Source organism: Ornithodoros turicata, chromosome 8, assembly GCF_037126465.1.
Source record: "Ornithodoros turicata isolate Travis chromosome 8, ASM3712646v1, whole genome shotgun sequence".
Classification (NCBI taxonomy): domain Eukaryota; kingdom Metazoa; phylum Arthropoda; class Arachnida; order Ixodida; family Argasidae; genus Ornithodoros; species Ornithodoros turicata.
Window position 1 is genome coordinate 1,858,469 of NC_088208.1, and position 13,969 is coordinate 1,872,437.

Here is a 13,969-nt window from a genome sequence, read left to right on the forward strand (position 1 = left end):
GCCGCAGACGGCTTGTTCTAGTTTCCATATCGTGTCACCTTTGTGTGCGTGGGAACGCGGCATACTACTCTTCTGCCTGCGATGAAGACAAATAGAAATAAAGCGGTAGTGCTCAAACTGTCTGCCGTAAATCCGTGTGTAACGAGGTTAAGACGATCTACATCGCGGACAAATTGTGTGTACTTTGCGTTGGAAAGAGTTGAGTTTGTTCAGTTTTATGTGGCATTTTCATACATGAGTAACACGCCTCGCTACGCCGATGCCGACTGTCTGCTGTGTATGCAAAGTGCCCTTCCAAAAAACTGGTGATAGGCGGTATTTTAGAATACCAGCTGACAGGGTGTGGGAATGGACGACGATCATACGAAAGTTGTTGGGTAAACCAATCGACAGGATTCCTGCCGTCGATTCCCGGGTTTGCAGTGGCCACTTCGCTTCAGGTCCGTATATTTGTGAATTACCTTTGTGACTCATATAGTTTATGGTTTTCGCACTGTTTGCGCTATGTTCGGGTCAGAAGTCAAATAAGACAACTGATGTTGACTGGGTTCCGACGGTGTTCGCCAAGAAACGGAAGTTCGGGAGCGAGCTTCAGAACATCGCATGTTGGGATGGTCCTGACAGAAACAGCAGTGAAGCAAACAAAAATGAAACGGTTGAGCTTTGTAATGGTATGACGAAGTTAAGTGAGGCTAATAATTAAAAAAAAGCGGCTGTTCAGACGACTCTGAAGAAATCTGTCTGTTTTTTTTTCAGCTACCGCACTAACATCTCAAGCATCCTTGACAAAGGAAACAGCAGCTGTGGCAGAATCCCAAGATAACAATGAACCTGGTAAGTGTAAAAATGATGAATCCTTCACAGGGAAAGTGGGTACATCCAGCACCTCTTAGAAGTAAAATTTAATGCAGAGTACATATCACCATCCCTTCTTCATGCATGTGAACAGTGATGTTACTTGTGCAAAAATCTTTTTTACTGCTGATTCACATCCTTCCTTGCAGTTGTACGGCACGTCTCCGACGAAGCTCAACGTTTCACAGATATTTCTAGCAGCAGTGCGTATGAGCTTACACTAGAGTAGTCATTATTATGCTTTGTTCAACAGATCTCACATAAACTGAGCGTTCCATTCAATGTACAAACTATGACAAGTTAAATGCGGTGCAGTACATGAATACGTTATACCTAATTTTCAGATCCAGAGGATCAAGCTGAAAGTGAGGAATGGCCCATGAAACTTCAACAGAGGTGTCTGAAAACTCCCCCGAAGCTACCATACTAGGTAAGTGTGATGTGTGTGTGAAAAGGGAGGCAAAGATAAAAAAGCGAGATTCTAATATGCACTCATTACTTGAAGACATAACATTTCTCTTTTTTCTCGACAGAACACCAAGGAGACACATCGTTTTCCTCCACCTCAAGCCAGCAAAAATATCTTGCAAATTGCCGGGAAACAGATGCTCAGAAGGAGGAAAATGACTGACTTCGAATGGAGTACCAGATCCTTCTTACAGACAGAGAAAATATGCGGCATAAGGCTGAAAATGCTCGCTGGTGCTACAGAACTATATATGACTGTAACGTGGGAGGTGTGTCATACTGTACCGGTATTCCGAATAGTGAAGCATTCCAGTGGGTTGTGGGCCTTTACGAGAAGGTAGGTGGCCCGTGCACGGGCACCCTGAAAAGTGAGGATGAGGTTCTGTTTGTTTTAATGAGGCTACGACTGGATTTGGACGTATGCTTTCTTACACGTTTGGAATCTGTGAATTTAGCTTCATTGCTGTTTGATCAGGGCCTAAAACAAGAGTTGCAATCATTCATTGTGTGGCCAGATGAAGAGGCATTTCTTGTTCATCAACCAAAAACATTCAAGAAACAGTACAAAAATGTCCGTGTCATTGTTGACTGCACAGAGATAAAGTGTGAAAGAGCAAGTTGTACAACCACACAGAGCACAACATGGTCAAATTATAAAAACACTAACACAGTTAAGTTTCTTGTAGGTGTCACACCAAATGGTTTAATATCTTTTGTGTCACAGACCTGGGGCGGGAAGATCAGCGAGAAAGAAAGAAAATTTTTTTGCAGAGCTCGATTATGAATCACCTTGAGCATGGTGATGCTGTGATGGCAGATCGTGTATTCAACATTGCAAAGGAGTTGGCATCACATGGAATTCAAGTGTTGATGCCATCATTCACAAAAGGAAAGCAGCAGCTCACAAAACAAGAGGTGACAACCTCTAGGGAAATATCCAAACGAAGAATTTGAGTCGAACAATTCATTGGTAGGATGAAAAGGTTCAAACTTTTGAGACATACCATTCCTTACCACATGAAAGACTATATTGATGATATTGTAGTTGTAGTTGCTGCTCTCACTAATTTGTTACCAGAGTTTTAGTTGTGTTGCGCATTGTAAATACCGTACTATTTTGTTTACAGTTTTTCTGAAGTGTTCATTGTTCTACATGACACACTGTAGGATATCCTAACATGCTGCATATATGTCTCATGTGCACACATCTTATGTCTACTATTCATCCTATGTACATACAGGATGTTCCACGAGAGGATGTTATTAAAACTAAAAGCTTAAAATACGCTCATACAGACTTTTCCCAGATTGAGGCAGTTTCCATTCATAACACATATTGATTAAGCTAATTTGCATATTTAAACTTGACACACAAAATACAAATTCAACAGGCATGCTTCGGCCAGCGAGTGTTTTGCGACTCTCAAATTTTTGTAGGAATCTTGTGAAAAGTGCAGGATTTTGATTTGAAAAGTGTGTGACGGTCATGCGAAAAATGCTACTTTTGCTTTGCAACGTTTTTTAGTTTAGTTATGCAACTTAGCTTATGTAATATGTGACACGAATGCACACGGCCTCAATTTGTGGCAAAAGTTTGTATAAGCGTACAAATAGCCTTATAATGTTCTGAAACTGGCGATGAAACTCCCCATTCACCATCATTAAAAAGAGTTGTTGTTAGGAATTTGTTAACATTCTCTCGTGGAACATCCTGTATGACGTACCTTTGCACTTGGGGGGGGGGGGAATATGTTTAATGCAAAGTAAGAAAAAAGAAGGGAAAGTTTAGCCACGGTGTGGGCTTGCTGTTCCCTAATGCTTTCAAGCAAACAGAAGAAAACAGCTGGGATACAAGGCTCCTTCACTAATCGTTGCGCATAGGACGCATCAGAGATTGCCCAGGAGTTTAGATTCCCGAAGGAATCGTGTCAGCGCAGACGTGACTTCAGCGTGCTGGGTAGGGCCAAGTAGCACCGCGAGGGAAAGCTCTCGGTAGCCTAGATGAGCAAGGCGGCGCCGGAGACTCGATCGGTGGTCTTCGTACCGCTGGCAGGCAATGAGAATGTGTGGCACATGGGCTTCTACGTTGCACGTTGGGCAAAGAGGTGATGGGTGCTGATTCATCTTAAATAGGAGGAGAGGGGTTCGGGCCACATTCAGCCGTAGCCGATGAAGCAGCGATTCCTCGATGCGCGGGATGCGGCCAGGCACAGCATTTTTCATTAAAGGGTCAATGGATTTAAGGAAGGCATTGGTTCGTATAGCTTCTTGCTGAAAGAGCTGTGTGCGGTTGGCAGTGAAGCGGCGGATTTTCAGCTGGCACATAGAGTGCGCAAGGGGAAAGACAGTTGGTTGCTCAGCGTCGTGGGCTTGCCGAGCAAGAGCGTCAGCACGATCATTGCCTGAAATTCCGACATGGCTCGGAATCCATTGGAACACCACTTAGTGTCCCAGTGATACAAGTTCAGAGTGCAGGGCGATGATCGTGGTGTAGGTGTCACTGATGACTGCGGCAGAGTAAGAGGCCAGCGCCTCCAGAGCCACTTTACTGTCGGTGAGGACCGACCAGGCCCTGGGCGCACACGAGGAGACATGTCTCAAAGCGGCCAGTAGTGCGAATGCCTCGGCCTCAGCAGATGACATAAGAGGGAGCTTGAAGCCGTGCTCAGCTCCATCCTCTGGGATGCAGAAGGCAGCAGACGACCCAAGTAGAGAGACTGAAGCATCGGTGTATATTTGGGTTCGATGCCGGTGGTGACTGTAGATGTGGAACAAGGTCAGTTGGCAGGCCACAACTGTTGGCACAACCTTCTGTTTCCTAAGGCCCGGAATTGATGTTTGTACAGTGGGGTAGTGAAGTGTCCACATGGGTGGCGCAAAGGAGGTCCGGGCGGAAGTTGAGGGGATGTTGCTTCGTAAACAGCAAATAGCTTGACCGAATGCAGATGCGGGACAACGTTCCGCAATGTCACAGAGGTAATGGGCTGGATGGCGGGCAAGAAAACGTGTGTACGCGTGTAAGGCGACACTATCGCGAATAATAAGCACCGATGGCTCGCGTGCCTCCGCCAAAACAGAGAAGGTTTCCGTTGTCTTTGGCACTCCCAAACAGAGACGGAGACTTCTGGCTTGAATATTGAGCAGCTCCCGCTCGTGAGTGTTGGAGAGCCCATAAAGGACAGGCAGGCTATAGCGCATAACGCCAAGCAACAGGGAGCAGTGCACACGATGGAGGTCAGCACAGGACGGGCCCCATGTGGATCCACAGAGGTACCGGAGCACATTACAGTAGATGCGGGCGCTAGCAGAAAGGGAGTTGATCTGCCGCGACCATGTCGGTCCCCTATCAATGATGATGCCTAGATACCGATAATGCGAGACGTAGTTTAGTCTAGAGCCAGCTAGCAGTAGGGGGTACTTGGTGAAGGAGCGACGCGTGAATGCCATAGCTACTGTCTTAGCCGGCGAGACCGACAACCCGCGGTCAGCTAGATGCGCCACAAGAAGGTCTAAGGCATGTTGCAGACGACGCTGAATGGCATCACGGCGCGCTGCAGAGGTCCATATGCAAATGTCATCGGCATAGATCGTGATATTTGTATGCTTGGGCCTTTGCACTTGTTACATATTGTGTCATCGATTGTTTGTCACTTGTGCTGTATTATACATCCTCTATGTATAGATAAATTACTATAAATAGTGTTCAAAACATTAAATATATATTTTAATTTCATGACACGAAAATGAATATTCGACGAAATTTTCTATAAAGAAGCACATTATTATGAATATTCTATGTGACAACTTTAAAGCATTCACAAAACATCCATTACAAAACGCAACTCATGATGGGTTTTTACAGATAATGAAAACCATACCATATAATACAATGAAAATGCTACTGGAAGGTCATGTATAGTGCAAGCTATATACACACCACACACACACACACACAAAAGGAAGCCAATGAGCTGCTAAAAAGAACAAGCTGTACACCAGAAACATTCTGTGCATAGAGGAACTAAGGAGTGCATGGCTATCAAAATAAGGAAGGTATTTCCACATTGCTAAGCACTGCAAGCAATATCACTGCACGAGAAGGGGAAACATGTGGACCTTGTGAAAAGAATGTAGGGCAGGTTCATGATCACAGACAAAATTTGGGACTGCGTCAATACGGCAAATGACAAGACCTTTTGTGGTCCAACACACAAAGTCACAGTACGGAAGTTCAGAACAAGCAAGTTGCATCTGTACTTGATAATAATATGCATGATCTGTCTTAAGTTGCATATTTGTATCTAGGTAGAACCGTCTATCTGCAATGTCCTGAATGGCAACATCCCTGTGCATGTATGGGCACTTTATCTCGAGTATGCCTTCTCCACAACAGTCACATCTTACTTTGCCGTCAGGACTTGCAGCAAGCTATCCCATAGTAGGATGGACAAAAGTCCAACACGTACACATTCAAAGTCTTTATTATAGATCCGCATGTGTTCACTGTACTCTCTACGAGCTCTGTCCTCGCGTGTTCTAGCCCATGGCGAACTGCGGCCGGGTTCCCGTTTCTTCGTTCTAAAGTGCACCAGTGGTGACTCAGTCAATGCCTGAGCCAAGTTGACAGCTGCTGGCGAATTACGCTTGACAATCTTAGCGAAAACTGACGCTGTCACACGGCCACATCTCTGCTCGTACCATGCAAGGCACAACCTTTGATCTCTTGTTGCTGACTCAATTTGTCCTCTTTGAAAATTTGGGAGGCAACACAGTTCCTCAAAGCATTCCCTGGGCCACTCTCGCCCCTCTTCATTAAAGCTCAGCTACGCCGATTTTCGAGTGTTACAGAATGGAATGGTACTCACACGATGTGTTCATAAGGGAACACTGATTATGTATGCAAAACAGTTATCCCAAACTCCTCGCGGTTTTCCGAAAAAGTGAATTTTTAGTTTCACTGACATCCCGTCTTGTGGCCCGCAAACCCTGTGTCGACGACACATTCGTGGTCTGCCCGCGCTCCGGCTTGGCATGACTTTTGGCTTGGTTTCTCCCGCCAAGCCGGCCAGTTTCTCCTGCCGAGCCGTCTGCTGCGCAGATTCACATTGGGGAAGTGATAAACAGTTCGCTATTAGGGAGCCAGTATATTTCTGGACTTCACTAAACCCACGAGGAACGTGAGTTTTGCTTCCTTCGACTGCAAAACATTTGCTAGGCCAGTACAGACTTCCTGGTGTGATTCGTGTTCTGTGCTGCGTGCCGAGAATGCGTGAGCGTTTTGCTCCCGTCTGCAAGAACACTTCAGCATGCAGTTCGAATGTTTCAAACCACAATTTTCCGAAAGGTGAAAGAGAAATCTATTGACTGCAACAATCGGTTACAACTCCGACTGGGTGCCACCTTCGAAAGCAGTGATCTGTTCATCTGGCTCATACGAATGTTACGGAAGCAATGCGCAACTTGTTTCACAAGAAGCCGAAGATGTCTCGTCCGGGATGCCGTGCCAACCTTATCTGCAGCAGGAGATTGCAGGGGCAGGACTAGGCAGCAGATAAAGGTAAGACGCGTAATGTTAGACAAGTCAGTCATGCGGTGCAGATTGCATCACGTAGAAGAGAAAAATACGCTATCTGTCAGTTACTGCTTCATCCTTCGAGATTACGCCCCAGCGAGTGTATTCTCAGTACAGATTTGGAATTGCCTTATTTGTTAAATGATTTCGCAGGCATTCTGGCACCACCGAAAAGCTTGCACTCCACGTCTCAACTATCACCGTCTGGGTTTCAATCTGAAGGCTGTCACCAGTGCCAACCAGACGCCCCTTCAAAGTTCATCTGTTTTTGTTGACGGAACAGTGACACCTGGTACTGAGACGTTTCATTTTCTGATTAATCAAGTGCACTCCACCACTTGTGCTCGACTTCTTGTGTTCGTATACCCATGCTGTTGCTCGCTAGCGTAGAGCAACCATGCCTGAGGTGCCAGCACTTTCAGAGTACATTTAAGCAGTATAATCGTATCACATGCACGGCAGCACATCTTGTGTATTTTGAGTAAGGTATAAATTCAATGTTCGCTCAGCTGTTGTATTTTGGTCATAAATAAGGTGTTCTTCCAGAGCGCTCAAGGGCAGTTCAAGCAGTTTCATGTGTGCAACAGCACATACTTTTTCTCAGTTTTGACTAAGGTAAATCGAAATCTTCCAGTTGATGTCTTTCGGTCATAAATTATGTTTTTCGAGACATTCAAACAGCATCATGTGTGCAACAGCACATACTTTTTCTCAGGTGCAGCAGAAGCTTGTGTTGCATTCAAGTGGTATCATGTATACAAAAACTAGTTTTATGCCTTTCTGTAGCTGCTGTACTAATATTGTGAGTACAGAGACATTCCTGCATAGCATATCGGAGTGTGCTATTGTTGGTATGATCTGCAGCAGTATATTGATAATGTTAATTATTCAATGACTTTAGCTAACATTTACATTCTTACTTCCAGGTAAACCTGTCACGCAGATGCCCTACCCCTTGGTATGCATAGTTCAAGATTGTACCGAAACAATCCACCTGGAGCATTACTCTTCAATTGGCAGTGGCATTACTATCACAACACACCACATACTTCATGTGTATGGTGCGTGTACAATGCATCAAACCTATTCTCATGTACAGACCAGCTGGTACGCAACTAGAACATGAAACAACTGACACAGAGACCGTAAAGTCATGCCTTTTCCTCCACGCCTCGGGTTTCATGTTATTATCTTCACATGCAGCTCAATTCGCCTGTGCTGTGCAGCATGAGCAAAAGCATATATTGTTTGTGCTCACATGACACGGAACATAAATACAGTGAAACCTTCCTATGTTGGACACCCGCAGTGCAGCCGAAGCGTCTCCTACTTATAGAGGTGTCCGAGTTACAGAATATGACGGCAACAAAAAATGGAAGAGATCACAGCTGTGAGAAATGTCCCCCTTCTTCAATTTAAGGTCCTCAGCGGTACCTGGTGGTGGTGCCTGGTAGTGGTACCTCTACCCACTCTTCACTGATAATTATTACTGATTTTACTATATTCAATTCCGTTCAGATTCTACTCAATGGCATTACATCCGGAGCTTTTCGAGCAGCAAGGACTTGTCTCTGAAGCGTCAGACTACTTCTCATAGCTTTGGTGCAGTGCTCGTTCAAAGGCTCTAGACAAACTGAAGACAAGTGATCACGTAAAGAATTACAATGTAGACTGACAGCACTTGTTTTTGAACTCTAAAAACTGAAGCAACAAAATGCTGAGACCAGAATAGGAGAAAAAAGGGGCAAAAGTCAAGGCCACTGGCTCATTTTGGGTCTTTTTGGTGCAAAGATGTGCCGACATTGAGGTAATTTGGCCAGGGTTTTGTCCGACTTTGCAGGGAAAACCCTATCCTACTTCCAAGATAGGGAGGTGTCCGACATAGAGAATTTCGTCCCCATGTAGTTTCAATGGGAGCCTGCCCGTGCAATGAAATCATGGGGAGTTGTCCGAGGTAGGGTGGTGTCCGACTTTGGAGGTTTTACTGTACTACAGAGCATTCTACATAATGTAATCTAACAGTTGTTCACGTTTGGAAATTTTAACCATGGAATTTACCCTGCATGCACCATACGATGTCCAAACACTAACAACTGCTAGAGAGCAGCATGTACTGTTTCCGTATAGCACTTATGGCTTGCCTCCTGTGATCGGAAACAGTGGTGTCTTTTTTCTGCTACAACCAGTAAACTACAGTAAAGATTTAGAAATACTGTGTCATACCATAAAGCACTATGGGAAATGGCAGTTTGAAAAACTCGAGAAGACTGTCATTAGAATGGGGGACATGTTCTACGGTGAAATTTCTTACAGTGTGTGCTGTACCACGTAATGCACTGCAGGCCTACCACAGTATGGTAACGCGCTGAATACTGACTTGCTCAAAAAAGGAATGTCTACGTTTCTTGTACTAACTTCCCGTTATGCAAAGTAGTAGAAAAATGTTCTCAGCCAATGGGGAGGGAGAGGACATCATTCTGGAGTCTCGTTGACCTACAATGTGTCGTGTGTGGATGTCATTTTGAAGAGTGTAGGTGGTACAAGACTGTGTTCCCACATTCTTGGCAGTGTTGACTAATAACCATAATAAAGTAGAGGGTACATTTGTTGCTTCATATATTTGTGTCATGGCAAAGCATGTAGAGATACATCTGCCTCAACATGCAGGTGACAAAACTGCTTTTTATGCCTAAACTATGACAAATAGTTGTCTGTTCAGCACCACTAATCATGTGCCGGCCTCCATGACATGTCTGTGACATTCCAAAGTGATTAACATGTCCCATATGTGCGCAATGCTGAATATGACTGTGTACCTTCCATGGGTTCTTGATTCAAGAAAAGTACTGTGTGATTTGCTAACAGCGCCTGGCTGTACCTTCACAATTCTACATAAAAATATGTAAAGTTTGCCGAAGGAAACATCATGAAGGTCCATAGCGAAAAACCCTGAGACGAGGGATAGGAAGGGACATACACAATGTCTCAACATAGCGTGTTTATGTCCCTTCTTGTATCTCCTCTTCAGGTCTCGCCATTATGGACACTATCACCAGCTCACTTGCTGTTGAACCGTTCTTTCAACGATAAGGGTCACTTTCATGGACTGGATGGCAGCCAACATGCTGTCAATAAAAAGAATAATGGAAGGAGCTCAATATGATCCTTAGGCTGTGTGTGGTCATTGCTTTCTGACAAATGGTGACTTAGAATTTCAGGACAGTGCTTGCAGTGGTAGTATTCTTGTGTTCTCACCCTTGACGCCCATTGTGTGTCATCGGTCACCCGTAATCTGCTAACATGCACATAGCTCAAACAAAGTATATTTGTATTTCTTTGAATACAGTTGGTACAGCACATTGTTTTTTACATGTTCTTTGGAAAATATAAATAAATTCTCTACTCTGCAAGTCTCCTGTCAGCTCTACAGAGCAGCTTCGAATTTCACTAGAAGCCACGTGTGAAGCCTAGACCAAACTAGTGGTGTAGGTCCATACAGGTCATAGATAGATACTATTATTATTATTAGATCATATGTGAGGCTTAGGTCCTGGTTGGTAGCAACGCATTTCAATCTTATTAAAAATTGGTGCAGGAGGCGACCAACATAACTAAATACACCAACTGACTCTCACAAATTTTGTGGTGTTATACTTTTGAAACAACATTAATATGCCGCAGTGGTCTTTTCTCTTTTGTTCCTTTTAACCTAGAAATATTAGGTCTTCGGCATCACCAGCCTTAGTTGCTGAGCATGGAGTTATTTACGTTGAGTACTGCAGTTTCATATTTGTTTCTCTGGACAAGCAAGCCCGCTTCCCCATTCTGATAAGAGTCTTTCAGCTTTGACAGGGCATTTGTAGACAAGCAAAACATTTGGACTATTGTGTATTTTGCTATGAAGTGCACCGTACAAGGCAGAGGACACCATCCACCATTTCCACTAAGGTTATTAAATTTGTGATAAAGTACATGTACCTTTTGTCACTGACTAATTTGGTGGCAAAGTTACTTGAGTGGCAGTTGTGCAATTTTAAGCACATGTTTAAAAAAAAATAGGATATGGGAAGTGCTGACTTGGTGAACATGTGGAGTACCCAATATAATAATTGGGGGTTTACGTCGCGAGACAACTGAGTGTGGAATACACAGCACAGTGTAATGTTCCTTATTCTGGCAATGTTAGCATGGTTCAAGAAGTGGGAAATGTTGCACTACCCTTAATAACATCTGTTGGGCCCAGCAAACAGGGTACACATACCCTGATTTGAAGACACTATGCCTAACTCAAAAGCAATATGAGATCGACCCGTACGTGTTTATTTGCGAAACTATTATGAATGAAATATGGCCTGTGTGGTATAGAACAATGCGCACACTCAAGTAAACATGCAAAAAATACGTATAAGGGCTCTCGACCTACATGCCGCGATGCGCTCTACGAGATAAACAACACACTACAAAACTACATCCAACAGTTTTTGTGCGGGGCAACTCTAATGAGCACTTTCATATAACCGACGAATGGTTCAACGAATGCAGTTCGAGTGGTCACGATACATTCCTACGTCGTTCATTGCAGTCGCGCTATGATGCTGCACAATATATGTATCTCGTGTAACAAGCCTGACAATCGCACGATGTGCATGGGCAGAAATACGGCCTTCTTTCTTTGAAGACCAGTCCTCTGCAGGTGTATGCTCAAACGATCACAAAGTCTCACGTTGTTGCTCAATCGCTCCCATTCCTGCACTTGTAGTAAAAACAGCAAACGGGTTGACGTGAATGGCAGCTGAACGGTTGAACTGCGAAGTTCTCGAGCACATAATCACAATTTCACGCCGAAAATGATGTTGAGGTGAGTTCGCGGTTGTTGTTTCCATCGTTCAATAGATCTCGGGATTACCTCGGACGAAACGCTCATCGTAGCCGGCGGCCATAACTGGATTTCCTCGCAAACGGGAGAAGACGCCAGGGAAGTCGGAGAAAGCCTCAGCTTTCATCCAATCAGGAGCACGATTCTCTATCTACGTAGATGGAGCAGGTTTATCCCATCTACGTCACAAAAATGGCTGCGCCCATGACTTGTTTTGGTTTGTTTGATGAATTAATTTTCGTAATAGGAAGACAAAATTGAGAAACGAAGGTGTGTATCGGGGGCAGTTGGATGTGCTCGTTCTGAATATCACAACCGTTTCAACACATCGGGAAATCGGCGTAGCTGACCTTTAAGCTTCTTAGGTCCGTTGCTAATGTAACAGGCAGCGGATCTGGCAGATCAGCTGCAGCGCCACAGTCGTCTGCACTATCAGTTTCTTCAGTGGGCTCTGCAAATTGTGCAAAGGCTGTAAAAATCGCAGCTCTTGGTAGCACTGCCTTTAATGGTGTCAAGTCTTCAGGAAGTTTGCAACAAGGTGTGTTTGAGTCACTGCGCTTCCTCTGATAGGGCTGCGATCTTTTTCCGTGCTTGTGTTTCACAAAACGCAGTTTCTTCATTGGGGTTGTTCAGTGGGGTTGTGCAGTGTTCAGCCACAGAAGGTTCCTACATGGTAGCAAGCGGATACACACGGGTGAGAAGCCACACAAGTGTAATCTTTGTCCTGCAGAGTTCAGTCGAAGTGGGCACCTGCTTCTTCACAAGCGGACACACACGGGTGAGAGGCCATTCAAGTGTGATGTTTGCCCTGCAGAGTTCAACCAGAGCAGGTCCCTACAGGATCACTAGTGGACAGACACGGGTGAGAAGCCATACAAGTGCGATGTCTGTCCTGCAGAGTGGTGACCCGGTCACCGTTAAAGAAGTGACACGTCCCGACGAGCCCCATCTGCATGCATAATCCCATATGTAAACATCAGTCAAACAAAAATACATGTGTTTCCAGCTTTAAGATTAAAATATGCTGTGTTGTGTGATGGGTCAGCTCGTAGAGGTCAGGAAGCTATATACGAGAGTCCCAAAATTGGGACTTTTCACTTTTCACAAAAGTAAAATGAACTTACAGGTGAGAAATTTTTCAACGTAATCTCCCAGCTCATACCGACAACTCGTACCCTGGACAACTCATGCCACACAGCTCATACCACACTCAACTCCTACTAAGACAAATCATACCAGGACAACTCATACCAGGACAAGTCATAAGACAACTCATACCACACTAACCTTTCTTCTTCTTTTTTGCAAGAGTAATTATTTTTGGGATTAGCTTCCCAAACTCAAAACTCATGCCACCCCGGGAAACGCCATATCAGGAAAAAAAAAATATATCACCAGTGTGATGGTTGTGGGCACACCTGAGAAAAGGAAGAAGCTCGGGAAAAAACGTAGAAGGTGTGACGTAACGGGCACGGACAGAGGTGCACGGGCGATTGGGTTCTGGAAGCGAAGCATTCCTGGCTGACGGTCGGCATCGTCTTGGGGGTCCTACCGCCTGGCTCTGGGTTTGAACGTCCACCTGGTCCTGGGTTCCTGGTTCTGGTTGCGGGTCTGCTCTACCAGGTTCTGGCTGCTGGTGTGCTCCCCCGGGTTCTTGCATCTGGCTCTGGGTTGCGTGGTTGCTGGCGTTGCGATGTCCGCCCCCGAGGGTTACCCATGCTCACAGTAAAGTTTCTTATTACAACCTTGTATGACTCTGTCTCATGCTGGCTTCTATCCGAACTACCCTGAGGGCTCTGGCGGCTACGTCCAGTGTAGGCACTGTGAATTGACCAGGTGTCACGTAGGTTGACTCACAGTCTGCCGCATCACAATTTTGGCGTCCGCGACAGGACGTTACGCTGACACAGTTCTCAGGTCTCGGTGCTAGCATGAGCGGAGAGTTGGAGAAGTGGATAGCGCTTGGGAAATCACTAGGAGTGCGCGACGATGAGCTGAGGGAATGGGTCGAGGAGCAGAGAGCAATGGAGAGACAGACGAGGGCAGAGGAGCGGGCTGCGCGAGCAGCAGAGAGGCAGTTGGACGAACGAGTACTGCTAGCTGAGGAGCGTGTACTCGCGTTGCGTGTCCAAGCCGCGAATCAGGCCACAGCAGCCGTTGGCCCTGACTCGAGCGGCACAGCTAGTGAGAGGTTTCGA

General features: G+C 45.2%; 2 long non-coding RNA genes across 2 annotated transcripts; both read left to right on the forward strand.

The window, feature by feature from the left end:
- Positions 1–243: 243 nt before the first annotated feature.
- LOC135365821 (uncharacterized) lies at positions 244–1,600 on the forward strand. The gene is made up of 4 exons (XR_010413937.1): positions 244–834; positions 1,005–1,058; positions 1,200–1,285; positions 1,389–1,600. It is a non-coding gene; the product is annotated as an uncharacterized LOC135365821 (long non-coding RNA).
- Positions 1,601–6,561: 4,961 nt separating this feature from the next.
- LOC135365822 (uncharacterized) lies at positions 6,562–7,909 on the forward strand. Its single transcript, XR_010413938.1, has 3 exons — positions 6,562–6,880; positions 7,049–7,187; positions 7,822–7,909. It is a non-coding gene; the product is annotated as an uncharacterized LOC135365822 (long non-coding RNA).
- The last annotated feature ends 6,060 nt before the right edge of the window (positions 7,910–13,969 follow it).